Here is a 14,233-nt window from a genome sequence, read left to right on the forward strand (position 1 = left end):
AGTTGCCAAAAATGTACCAACTCGGACTCCTAATAACTTAAATAGAAGCACTGAAAATAATCAAATCCGATGTAGAAGAGCTTTTATGAAGGAGGATCTAGCAGAAGCAATTCTGTTTCTAAGAACAATGCTTTAATTAATTTTGGATTGTATTTAACAGCTATTCTAATGTTCTAATACAGGTATGGGATCTGTTACCCGAAAAAACGTTATCCAGAAAGCTCTGAATTTCAAAAAGGCTGACTCCCATAGACTCCATTTTATCCAAATTTTTTATAATGACTTCATTTTTCTCTGTAATAATAAAACAGTACCTTGTACTAAGATATAATTAATCCTTATTGGAAGCAAAACCAGCCTGTTGGGTTTATTTCATGTTTAAATGATTCTCTAGTAGACTTGAGGTATGAAGATCCAAATTACAGAAAGATCCATTATCTGGAAAATTATCTGGAAATAGTTTTTGGTTTATGTAGTTTAACTTTGATTTAGAATTACCAACAGGTGTGGTTTAAATTTTTGAGGATTGGGAGTGATAATATTCATTGTATGTTGTACTTAACTTCTTTCAATCTACATGGAAAATACATTGGTATATTAAAGGAACAGTAACACCAAAAAATAAAAGCTTTTGAAAGTAATTAACATATAATATACTGTTAGCATGTACTGGAAAAAGCTGTGTGTTTGCTTCAGAAAGAATACTATAGTTTATATAACAAGCTACTGTGTAACCATGTGGGCAGCCATTCGTGCAAGAAAAAAGGAGAAAAGGCACATGTTACATAGCGCATAACAGATAAGCCCTGTCCAATAAAATTGGTGTTTTATCTGTTATCTGCTATAAAATATAAAACACGTCAGTTTTACCAGTGTAGAGCAGTACATTATATTTTAATTACTTTTTGGTGTTATTGTTCCTTTAAAAACTGGGGAGTTGGCGTTGGATCAAAAGATTTATGTACCACCACCCTGCTACTGGCATATAGTCGCACAAACTGGCAATTATTCGCCTCCAGTAAATCTTCGCTACAATTAGGGATGCACCGAATCCAGGATTTGGTTCGGGATTTGGCCTTTTTCTGCAGGATTCGGATTCGGCCGAATCCTTCTGCCTGGCCGAACCGAATGCTAATTTGCATATGCAAATTATGGGCAGGGAGGGAAATCGCATGACCTTTTGTCACAAAACAAGGAAGTAAAAAATGTTTTCCCCTTCCCACCCCTAATTTGCATATGTTCTGATTTCGGTTTGGTATTCGGCCGAATCTTTTGCGAAGGATTCGGGAGTTCGGCCAAATCCAAAATAGTGGATTCGGTGCATCCCTAGCTACAATGGACGACAACTCTCCTGAAAATGCTTTATCATTATTAATAAGGTGAATTCTTAGTGTGGGAAACATGCATGTCAATTTCGCTTTCTCAGGTAGTCCAAGGTTTCCTTGGAAGGCAATGGCAAATGGAAACATCCCCTTTATTTAAGAGAGGAAGAGAAGAAGTGGTGCTGGTGGAGGTTACCAGGCTAAAAACATTACACATATACAGGGTTGGATTGGGCCAACAGGACACCGGCAAAAAACCCCATGGGCCCTCGGCTCTTGTGGGCCCTGCCAGCCCAGATCCGCACCCTGTGCCTCTTCCTTCCTGGCTCGGGAAAAAACAGTGGGGGGGGGGCGGATTGGCCTGTTGCGGCGCCAATTATAGGGAATCCTGCCTAGTTTTTCTAATTTGGAAAACCGGGCAGGCAGTTTTGACTCGGGCAGCCCTTCAAAAAACCGGGCTGTCTGGGTCAAAACTGGGTAGGTGGCAACCCTAGCCCTGGTGGGCCCCCGGCCCCCCCAATCCGGTCCTGAACATATATTCCTACTAGTGATTTTGCAGGCCAGCCCGATACCCGGGGGTTTGGTCTGACCCCGGACCCCCAGGAGCGTCCGGGTTGAGCTCTTCTTCCTGCTCTCCCCGCCCTCCATCTTACACTGCCAGCTTTCGATTTTTTAGACGCGCGCCTAGGTCGGCGTGGGTCTATATAAGGAACCTGGAAGTTGGGTGTGGGTTAAGGGAGGACGGGTACAGGTCGGGTTTATTTGACACGCACATCACTAATTCCTACTGCATCAACCAGGCCTGAGTTACTAGTTTCTTCTTGGATATAGAGTCATTAAAGAAGAACTTAAATTTAACTAAAGAAGTAGGCTAGAAATGTTGTACATTATGTTTTGGGCTTCTGTACCAGCCGAAGGCAACCACAGCAGCCCTTTAGAAGTAAAGATCTGTGTCTCTAAAGATGCCACAGTAGCTCCCCATTTTCTTTTCTGCTGATTCACTGCCCATGCTCTGTGCTGCTGTCACTTGCTGAGTTTAGGGACCCACTCACTATACACAGTACACGTAGAATAGAAATGTCACAATATAAGGCTGATTAGTAATTACGACAGATAACTACTACATGGCAGCACAGAAACCAGTGCAACTAGCATAAGAATGTAATAATCGGCCTTGTAGCATCTGCTTATATTACAGACAAACCTCATTTTCTGCTTGATGATTTGCGACAGAGCCCACTGAGCATGAGTGTCGCATACACTTTCCAAAATGGTGACCCCCTTTGACAAATTTGTAGTCTTGGATAATTGCTACTATTTAGAAGCTGTAACATTATGCTGGTGCAATAAGTTCACTATACAATATGCCATTTTTAGCCATATTAATTTTTAGGGTTTAGTTCTCCATTAATAAGTTTTTCCAAAAAGTAGGCCGCCCCTTGGATTTCCAATGTAGCAAAATTACCTTTTTTGCATAATAGAACAATTGCAAGAAACATAGTTTAGCTAGGGGTCTCAATGGTAATGTTTCTGATATCCAGAAGACGGTGGTTGAGTGACCGTATATTAGGTTGCGCTAAGGCAGTTTCAGCATAAGTAAGAACCTCTCGCCTCTGTATTATTGGCCACTCCTAGAAGACAAGGAAGAAGGTACCCACCCCAGGGTAAGTCCTAGCTAATCTTTGTGGGTGAGGTATACTCTATTAAGAAATTTGATCTGTGTGTTTCTGTCCCTACTAGAGATCGTGAGTTGGGGTACTAAAGCTAGGACATCTTTCCACATCTCTTCCTTTAGGTCTGGGATATATTTACATCAGTGTTAGATTTAAAATAGACCCTGGCATTTCAGGTATACAGAGGCCCAACCAGCCCACACAGAGGCCCAACCAGCCCACACAGAGGCCCAACCAGCCCACACAGAGGCCCAACCAGCCCACACAGAGGCCCAACCAGCCCACACAGAGGCCCAACCAGCCCCTACCAGCCCACTAAATACTTTCTATGGCACCTTATAGCTATGGCATCTGCCAGAACTCACAGATTGCCAGTCTGGGCCTGGTTAGTAGTAGTAGTAGTATTGGCGATCACTAGTGGTCTATGAAGGAATTGAGACTGAAAAGCATGCTTTAACTGCAGGTACCTAAACAACATATTCACTGGGAGTTGGAATTTGGGTTGGGGCGCATTGTATGCACTATTTTCATTAACGGGCCATAAATAACACATAGTATGCATATTGGACATCAAACTGTTTAGTAGACCTCTGGCAGTCAGATTTAGGATGATTTTCCTTTTTACATAAAACATTGTGTGACATAAAATGCAGCAGACTGCAAAATTTTTAGGCAATTTTCAGAAATGGCATAACAACCGCAAAGTTTAGGAAGGATTTGCAGTTTAAAAGTTTGGTATCTTTACCCTTGTTGGATTTGTCAGAATGTGTACTTTCCTAAAATAGCTAAATGCTTCTATTACTGTGCTTCGAAGCATTTCTTGTTAGAGCCCTGTGGGCAGTGTTTGTTCTTCGAAAGCAGTGCTTGGCTTGCTTTAACTCTTCTTGGTGCCAGCACTTCCTAAAAAATTCAGCCATGTACCACGTTCCACTGGCCGAAAATCATCTAGATGTTGATTGGGCAAGCTTATTGCTTCTGTCAGACCAGTTCGTTGATGTGGTCCTCATTCCCACTGCCTACATTCCTGGCCTTGTGATTCAATCGTTGGGCTCTAGGACCTACTATCGGATCAGCCCGATATGGCCACGTGGGCATATCTGTGCAATATCCACTCGTTTCACAACTTCTCCATGTATTGGTAGCTTTAGATCTTAAGACTTGAAGTTCCTTGTTTCCAGGGAATCTGTGCACCACCCATCATGGAAAGTAGAGGGTACTTCATCTTCCAAAATCCATCACTTCAACATAGAACAGGGAGGGTTTATATGGAGGGGGGAATTGTCCCTGCAAGTCAGAGGAAGACTATTGTGATTTGCTCTAAATCTGAGGATTTAGCAGTGTAACAGTCAACATTTTTAGGCAATAGAAGTAGATTTTGAAGGATTTTGGTGCAGTTTTTTCTAGATCCCAAACTTTGATCTTGTTTTTAGTCAGAAAAAGCTCCAACAACCAACCTTTCCATCCCTGCCATAAATTTAGATTCAAAAGATACTACACTTTCAGTAAAGGGCATTCACTTTTTTTAAAGGGGACCCGTCACCCAAAAAAATTATTCCAAATCCTATTTTATCACATTAGTCAAGCAATATGAACTTTAATTACACTATATAAATTATTTGAACCTTGTTTCCTTCAGTCTGGGAATTCATAATTATAGCAAGCAGGCAGAAGACATTTTGTGGACACTGCTATTTAAGGCAAGTCTTGCATCATCTCAGAATCTTCTTTGTGCACCAGAATGTGGGACCTGATGTCCATCCCCATGCACTGGTTACACAATTAAATGGTAAAGAGAGAGGGGAATGTGGGGAGCAGTGACATCTATTTGATTGACAGCTGAGATTTTTAAATGAGCTTACAACAGCTACGAATGCTTTAATAAAAAAAATAGAAATTGGATTTTATGTTTAATTTGAAAAGGACTTTTATTATATAGATTTTTATGTCTGGGTGACAGGTCCACGAAAATTATAGGTGGAAGTTTTCTTATTTTTTGAGGGATGTAAATGTGGATGTTTGTTCTTTTAAGTCATATAAGAATTAGCATCATCCTGATCTGATCTCACTGAAGAAGCTGAATTGGAATCATCACTGTGCCCTTTGAAAACAACACTATGTGTATTTTTATGTGATGCAGCTGGTACTGTGCCCAGAATAAGTAATTCATGATAACTTTGCCTTTTATGGTTTCTTAGTGCTCTTCCCCCTCCTTTGCACGTTTAGTTGCAAGAGCACAGCTCTCTGTTTGGTGAGCACGTGTAGAACCACTGGAGAGTGGAAAGTACTGAAGGGTGATATGTGAAGGCCCTATATGCAAGATATCCTGTACAAGGACCTATATTATGTATGTGGTCAATGTAAAGCAAAATTAACCTTATCCCATGCCTATCAAGGAGAAGACGGCCCATCTTAATTCAGCTGTGACAGCAGTACAGAGAAGGGCCTGCAGTTCGTTTATGCATTGATTCCTCTATCAACAAGTATGGGATAAATAAATTATATAATATTAAGAAGTTACAGATTAGTTGCCTGTGTTACTAGATAATAAACGCTATGCCAGCATTGTAAGAACTTTTGCCGCTGAAACGAGTGCTGTTTTCTTGGGAGTGCCTCGAATGGCTGCTTTTTGTTATGTTGGTATATTGGTGTGTAGGCAGCCATCTCAGGTCACTTTGCCTGGTCATGTGCTTTCAGAAAGAGCCAGCACTTAAGGATGGAACTGCTTTCTGGCAGACTGTTGTTTCTCCTACTCAATGTAACTGAATGTGTCGCAGTGGGACCTGTATTTTTACTATTGAGTGCTGTTTTAAGGTGGCCATGCACGGGCCGATAAAAGCTGCTGACAGACCGAGTCATCAGCTTATTGGCCCGTGTATGGGGCCCTCGACAGGCTTCCCCGATCGATATCTGGCCGAAAGTCAGCCAGATGTCGATCGGACGGGGCTAACAATCCCGTCGGATCGCGGTCGCATCTGTTCGTTGATGCGGTCCTGCGATCCGAACGCTCGTTACCCATTGTTAGGATCCGATCGTCACGCCCTAGGGCCCACGATCGGATCAGCCCGATATTGCCCACCTCAAGGGATCTTTCCGTAATTTGGATCTACATACCTTAAGTCCACTAGAAAATCATGTAAACATTAAATAAACCCAATAGGCTGATTGTACTTTCAGGATTAATTATATCTTCGTTGGGATCAAGTAAAAGGTGCTGTTTTGTTATTATAGAGAAAAAAGAAAATGTTGATTTTTTTTGGATAAAATAGAGTCTGAGAGGTGGCCATTCTCTAATTTGGAACTTTCTGGATAATGGGTTTCCAGATAATGGATCCAATACCTGTATAATTATGGTATGTTTATATATAATATACCCTTAAAGGGGTTGTTCACCTTAAACATTTTTTTTTAATTCAGTTGTTTTTAGATTGTTCCCCAGAAATAAAGACTTTTTTCCTGTCTCTGGTATTTTAAGTCAGGCAGCTCAGTAATTGAGGTGAAGACTCTAAACCAGGGGTGCCCAAACTTTTTGCAACGAGGGCCAGATTTGGTGAGGTGAAAATGTGTGGGGGCCGACCATTCAGCCCGACATTCTTTGAACCATTAACATTAAATTACAGGAATCACGTAGCCGTAGTATTTGGGCACATTAGTGAAATGATCTGCCACTTGGTCTATACTGCTGCCTGTGTGCTGAAGGTGTTAGTAATAGACACGTACTGGAACGTAGTGACGCCATACTTCTTTAGGTTTCTGTAATGGCACGTCAGTACGTCTATTGACACCTTCAGCCCTAAAGAAGTATGCGAAAACAGCGCGTCTCTACGTGCCAGTCTGTGTCCATTGCTAACACCTTCAGCACACAGGCAGCAGTATGGACCAAGTGGCAGATCATTTCACTAATGTGCCTTAGTATTACTGCTATTGGATTCTTGATCGCACTGTGCTGGGGGGCCTCATTATTATTATTATTATTATTATTAATTTCTATTGTATCAATTCTAACAGCTGCTTATGAAACTCAGAGATTCTGCTCAGCATGGACAAAGATAAGAAATGTATCAACTAAATGTATCCATTTAGAACAGTTTACAGGGTCGGCGACCCCCCCCAGGGCTGCTTCAGAAGGTAAAAAAAGACACATGACACTTCAATTAGAAAAACGGTCACACATAGAAAATGGAAAGTCATTGGAAAAAGTCATTATTCTGGTGATCTATCTGAAAACAACTAGTTGTTTGAAGGTGAACCATTACTTTAAGTGTGCTGACATTTTCAAAGCAGATCAAACGGCTAAATTCTGGATTATTGAGGGTCTTGTTAGATTGAAGAGCATTGAAGAAGCGCTAATGTTGGCAGTAGGCCTGGCATAGAGAATTTATGCGTTGTCACTGTAAGCAAGATGCATGATGAAACCTGAGATTAAAAATGGCGTTGTGTCCTTACATGAACCTTGGGGTCCTGTCCTGATAACTTTTGAGTCACATCTTGTGCAACTGTGTTCCTAAGTGCACTAAATCCCATCCACCAACTGGGAGGAATAAATAACCAGCTAATGCAGTTCATTAGTTTCTGTATGTGCCAATGATTTACACATCCCCCACTATAGTTGCCCCTCTGCAAGACACCCTCTTTTTCCCTGCAGGCTATGCAGACACAATCTAAAATCCAAGATTAGATGGTAGTGGGTGTTAAGCCTGATAATATATGGATATTAATGTAAGGGGTGGTGAGCATCCTGAGCCTTCAACCTGCCTGAAAAGCATAAAGTCACCCAAGCTGGCCCAACTGTTTAGTGTACAAACAAAACTGGGGTGGTTCACTCTTTTAGTATGTTATAGAATGGCTCATACTAAGCAACTTTTCAACTAGCCTTAATTTTTTGTAGTTTTTTTCCAATTATTTGCTGCCTTCTTTTGACTCTGTCTGTCAAATGAGGGTCACTGACCTCATCTAGAAAACAAATGCTCTGTAAGCCTACAATGTGCTACTTTTTATTAATCGTCTTCTAGTAGGTCCCTCTTCTAATCATAGTTAGTGTTGCCACCCGGCCGGTATTTTACTGGCCTAGCCGGTAAAACACCTGCCGGGGCCGGTATTTCAAATTTACCGGCAATGTAGTTGCCGGTAATTTGTAATACCCTTAAGAAAAGCCCTTGACCTTAGGTGGAAACGTAACTTTTGGGTATTGCGCGACGTGGCCCCGTCCCTCTTTGCGGCCCGCCCCTTTTTGCTTCACAATCCCTCTGCTCCTCCCCTTTTTGCATCACAGCCTGCCCCTTTAGTTCCTGCCCCCACCACTGGCCGGTAAGTTTTTTTTTATAAACGGTGGCAACCCTAGTCATAGTCCATTCTCTTTGATTCAAATCAATGCATGGTTGCTAGGGTAATTTTGAATCCTAGCTACCATATTGTTGAAACTGCAAACTGGAGAGCTGCGGACAGTCTTTCAGTATTTCAGAGCTATCTGGATAATGGGTTTCTGGATAACGGATCCTACACCTGTAGTGCATATTTTAAAGGCAAATTATTTCTGGGATACCTCTGCTATCAGATATTATTTCTTATAATTATAGCTTTAGAAATGAATTTTATTTTCAGTGCCACATGCATGCAAATATTCAAATCATTCGGTCATCGCATAATTAACCCATTTTAATAAATCATGTCATGTGTTACTATCTTAATAGTATGCTGTTTTAAATCACATTATAGTTTTTAATTTTACTTCAGTGATGATCCTTTGAGGGCTGATCCATTGAATATGATATACAGAATTTTTTGATTGTGCACCCGGAGCTGCAAGAGTATAAGGACAGGCAATGGTTTCACAAATTGTGAGCTCTCATGGAGGAGAAACATCAGATTTGATGAAGATTCAAATAGCCCCCCATATCAATGAGTTTCGGTTTTCTATGAACCTCCTCTTCCTGATGACGGTTCAAGGAGAACAGAAATGCGTCATGTGAGCTTCTATTTGAATCTTCAATAAGCCTATTTTTTCACCTCTGTAATTGCTTCTAGCTTGTGAAACTATAAATACCAAGATAATAGCGGCATGTAAATGATATACACAGCTATGAAATGTTAACGTTATATGGCCTCTCATGTTACCAGATTAATGCAGCACTGCATCAAGGGTATAGTCAAGCACAACCAGAATCAGCTTGGGGGCCCTACTGTATAACGGTGTTCTTTCTTAAAGTTGATCTGTCATCCAGACACAAAAATCTGAATAATAAAAGTCCTTTTCAAATTAAACATGAAATCCAATTTCTATTTTTTATTAAAGCAGTCATAGCTGTTGTAAGCTCATTTTAAAATCTCAGCTGTCAATCAAATATTGTCTGCCCCTCCTCTATGCCATGGGCATAGAGGCGGGGCAGACAATTACTTTTACTTTCCATTCAGCACTTCCTAGATGTCACTGCTCTCCACATATCCCCCGTTCTCTCTACCATTTAATTGTGTAACCAGTGCACGGGGATGGACATCAGGTCCCACATTCTGGTGATCAAACAAGATTCTGAGATGATGCAAGGCTTGTCTTAATAACAATGTCCACAAAATGGCTCCTGCATTCTTGCTATAATTTTGAAATCCGAGACTGAAGGAAGCAAGATTCAGATAATTTATATAGTGTAATTAAAGTTCATTTTGCTTGACTGATGTGATAAAATAGGATTTTGAATATTTTTCTTGGGTGACGGGTCCCCTTTAAAGCTTTCACGCCTAAAGAGATTTTGCTTTGGGGCAGAGTACATTATACAACTGCTCTGAGCTTTACAGGTATTTCTGAAACAACTATTGAGCTAGTAAAATAGGTAGACATTTAGGTAGACATTTACTTTGCTAAGATTTAAAGGGGTAGTTCACCATTTAATTAACTTTTCGTATGATGTAGAGAGTGATATTCTGAGACAAATTGCAACTGGCTTTCATTTTTTATTATTTGTGGTTTCTGAGTTATTTAGCTTTTTATTCAGCAGCTCTCCACTTTGCAATTTCAGCAGTTTGGCTCAATTTACCATGACAACTATGCATTGATTTGAATGGACTGGAATATGAATAGGAGAGGGCCAGACTAGAAGTAGCAGTAATAAAAAGTAGTAATAACAATACATTTGTAGTTTTACAGAGCATTTGTTTTTAAATGACCCCCGTTTGAAAGCTGGACCGAGTCCGATGAAGAAGGCAAATAATTAAAAAAAAAACTATACAAAAATTGAAGGCAAATTGAAAAGTTGCTTAGAATTAGCCATTCTTTAACATACTAAAAGTTAACTTAAAGGTGAACCACCCCTTTAAGATTTGTTTGTATACTAAACAGTTGGGCTGGCTTGCGTGAGTTTATGTAATAAAAAGTAGTAATAACAATACATTTTTAGCCTTACAGTGCATTTGCTTTTAAATGGGGTCAGTGACGCCTGTTTGAAAGCTGGAAAGAGGCCGAAGAACTATACAAAAATTGAAGACCAATTGAAAAGTTGCTTAGAATTAGCCATTCTATAACATACTAAAAGTGAACCACCCCATTCTTCCTAAGGAGTGGTCTAATACCCCTTTTTAAAACTGTATATCCCGTATCACATTATTCATAGAAGGATGGAAGTGTTCTAAATGTACCCAGACGCTTGGTGATGTCCTGTAATCTGCATATGTGCGTGGGAAATACACAACAAAATATTGGGCACATTTTCCTTTTGAAATGATTAACTATCCTATGTAAAACTGGGTTCCCGTCTCGCTAAGGCTATGTGACATTTATTTCCTTGTGTTTCTGCCGTAGCTTGATTTATTGCTCTATTGCTCTATTCAAAAGCAGCTGTTTATCCAAATCACGCGTCCCCATCGCATTTGTAAGCAGCGTTGTGCTGTTTATACATTTGTTTTTGACTCTAATGCTGTGACTCTGCATTATTCAAAGGGCAGCAATTACCCTACACTAGTTACCTGCTGCACAATTACATTTACCACTTAAAGGAATAGTGGCACTTGGCTTAAGCTCTCCCCTTAATCTTATCCTCGTTAATTGATTCTAAAATATTTAGAATAGGTGATCACACCAAGTGGCAGTGAAACAGAAGTGATGGTGACTTATGCGGAGAGCATTGCTAAATTTCTAAACATAATTCTAGAGACCACGTTGGTATAATAATATGTGTACCTAGCAGTGACAACTTTCTCTAGTAAAAACCCCAGACTTATGGGAAGCTGCAGTGATGCAAAAGGAAGGTTTACCATGATTTTAATGGCACTAGTAGCTTCTTAATCATGTGACTGCAGTTCCCTAATATAACCAGCGATAGAGAAGGAGATCAATACGTTTCTTTTGTATCAACACTTAAAGGGATGGTTCACCTTTAAGTTAACTTTTAGTATGTTGCAGAACGGACAATTCTAAGCAACTCTTCAATAGGTGTTCATTATTATAGTTTTTGAATTATTTGCCTTCTTCCTCTAACTCTTTCCAGCTTTGAATTGGGCGTCACTGACCCCATCAAAAAACAAATGCTCTGTAAGGCTACACATTTATTGTTATTGCTACTTTTTTATTACTCATTTTTCTGTTCAGACCCTCTCTTATTCATATTCCAGTCTCTTATTCATATCAACGCATGATTGCTAGGGTAATTTGAACCCTAGCAACCAAATTGCTGATATTGCAAACTAGAGAGCTGCTAAATAACTGAAAAACCATAACTAATAAAAATTAAAAACCAATTGCAAAATGTCTCAGGATATCACTCCCTACATCAGGGATCCCCAACCATTTGAACCCGTGAGCAACATTCAGAAGTAAAAGGAGTTGGGGAGCAGCAATAGCATGAAAAATGTTCTTGGGGTGCCAAATAAGTGCTGTGATTAGCCATTTAGTAGCCCCATGTGGATTGTCAACCAGATTGAGGCTCTGTTTAGCAGTACACCTGGTTTTTATACAACCAAAACTTGCCTCCAAGCCTGAAATTCAAAAATAATCACCTGCTTTGAGGCCACTGAGAGCAACATCCAAGGGGATGGAGAGCAACTTGTTGCTCACGAACTACTGGTTGGGGATCACTGCTCTACATCATATTAAAGGTTAGTTTGAAGGTGAGCCACCCCTTTTTAAGTATCCCAGGCCGTAGTCCCTGTGGGTAGAGTAGGCCTGTCCGACAGATTCGGTTGGCAGTCACTGGAAATTGCAGCAGCTGCGTTTATATAACATTTTTACATTTTATATTTCATTAAGAGCTCATGATGTATTTTTGTTTCTTTACTACACATTTCAGTCTTATTTATATTCTTGCATGTTGAGGCCTGGTGGGTGTCTGCATTGGCTCTATGGGTTGCTTAGTCATGATAGATCTAGTAAGAAATGTGTGCAGTGTGTCCGTTGCCATAACATGGGTTGTTTGTATGAAGCAGCTGTCCCCTTCCTTTAACCCTCTCAACTGTATATTCTGGGAGAGGTGTTGCAGTCCATCTAGTCATCTGATGGATACTGTTTACCTCTCATTCTGGAAATTCTTGGAAGTACCACTATGAAAACACCATACTTATCCCATGTTGCAAAACCACAACTAGTATTTATATAAAACTATTTTCTATAGAGTTTGTTGCTTTCTAGTATTAAAGGGCACCTATCATAGCCAGAATCAAACACATATTAACAATCTGACCATTACAACATAAACACGTTTAATCAAACTACATATATAGTTTTTTGAAAAAACTGCAGGTTTTAAAAAATCCTTTACTTTGTCAAATAGGTTCTTTCGCTAAGGGAGTCCATATCGAGACTATAACAGAGACTATAAAATGCAAATTTCTGGAGCATGCTCAGATTGTAGCACTGCTTTGAGTATTCTATCCAGAATGCCTTGTTTTAGTGAACTCCTCCACTAGAAGTATCAGGAGATTTCCCTATCTTGTCCCCTGCTGGTGATGTTATTATGCAAATGAAGGGCACACACTAACTTCCAGCAGGTGGCAGCACTACTGTACAGCAGCTAACACACAGGTTTGGCTGATTTGAAAACAGCAAGGAATTTCAACTGAGCATGTGCGAGATTTCAGAGCTGCCGTTGGCTGGGAAGATATAGGTAGGAGGAGCCAGTGAAATCCAAGATGCCTGCCTCAGCTAGAACTGCAGTGGAGATAGGGGAGATCTTGCAGAAGGTATAGTGCAGGGGTGTCCAAACTACGGCCCGTGGGCCAAATGCGGCCCAAAAATCCCTCCCCCCTCTCAGCATCCAGAAAAAAAAAAGTTTCCTACCAAGGCGTCATTGGGGGGCGGAACCTACAGTGCTTCAGTGTAGACTCGAGGAAGCTTGTCCTAAACTCCGCCCTCCCCATGACTGGAGTTTAGTGTAGTGCGGGTAGGGAGGGAGGGGGCACCGGTAAACAACTGACAGCATGGCTCCATTCCCCTTCTACACTGCTGCCTAACCTGGGCTGGATTCCGTGCATCTGATGAACTGTGAGTAGCTGCTCGGTGCTTGGCTTGGGGGAGGGGTGGATTTAGTGAGGCTGCAGGCGGGCAAGGGAATCAGTTACAGATCGAGTGTGTGAGTTACTGTGTGTGTGTGTCTGCATGTGTGTCTGTGTGTGTATCTGTCTGTATGTGTGTCACTGTATGTATGTGTCACTGTGTGTCACTGTATGTATGTGTGTCAATGTGTGTGTATCTGTCTGTGTGTCATTGTCTGTGTGTCACTGTGTGTCTCACTATATGTGTGTGTGTGTGTGTGTGGGTCACTGTATGCATGTGTGTCAGTGTGTGTCACTGTATGTATGTGTCACTGTGTGTGTGTGTGTGTGTGTGTGTCACTATGTGTGTGTTTCACTGTGTGTGTGTCACTGTATGTATGTGTGTCACTGTGTGTGTGTGTATCTGTGTGTGTGTGTATCTGTCTGTGTCTCACTGTGTGTGTGTGTGTGTGGTTCACTGTATGCATGTGTCTCACTGTGTGTGTGTGTCATTTTATGTATATGCGTCTGTGTGTGTCACTGTGTGTGTGTCATTGTGTGTGTCACTGTATGTATGTGTATCTGTCTGTATGTGTGTTTGTATGTGGTAATCAGGGGGTGTGGCCACAAAATGGGCATGTTTGTATATTTTACCGCATATGGCCCTTGGTGAAAAAAGTTTGGACACCCCTGGTATAGTGAGCTGATGATTTATATTATACAAACAATTCTGTTTTAAAAATCGGATTTCTTGAACTTTCACATAGTGTATTTACTTAGGAAATGATT

The 14,233-nt window shown here is 40.8% G+C and overlaps 1 protein-coding gene across 9 annotated transcripts in view; it reads left to right on the forward strand.

Moving 5' to 3' along the window:
- The window catches only part of fbxo30.L (F-box protein 30 L homeolog), a 34,057-nt gene that overhangs the window by 12,403 nt on the left and 7,421 nt on the right, over positions 1-14,233 (forward strand). The window contains exon 1 of one of the 9 annotated variants that reach the window (XM_041562049.1): positions 13,205-13,454. The gene's annotated coding sequence lies outside the window, so the exon portion shown is untranslated. 9 annotated transcript variants of the gene reach the window in all.

Source organism: Xenopus laevis, chromosome 5L (assembly GCF_017654675.1).
Source record: "Xenopus laevis strain J_2021 chromosome 5L, Xenopus_laevis_v10.1, whole genome shotgun sequence".
NCBI classification, from domain to species: Eukaryota; Metazoa; Chordata; class Amphibia; order Anura; family Pipidae; genus Xenopus; species Xenopus laevis.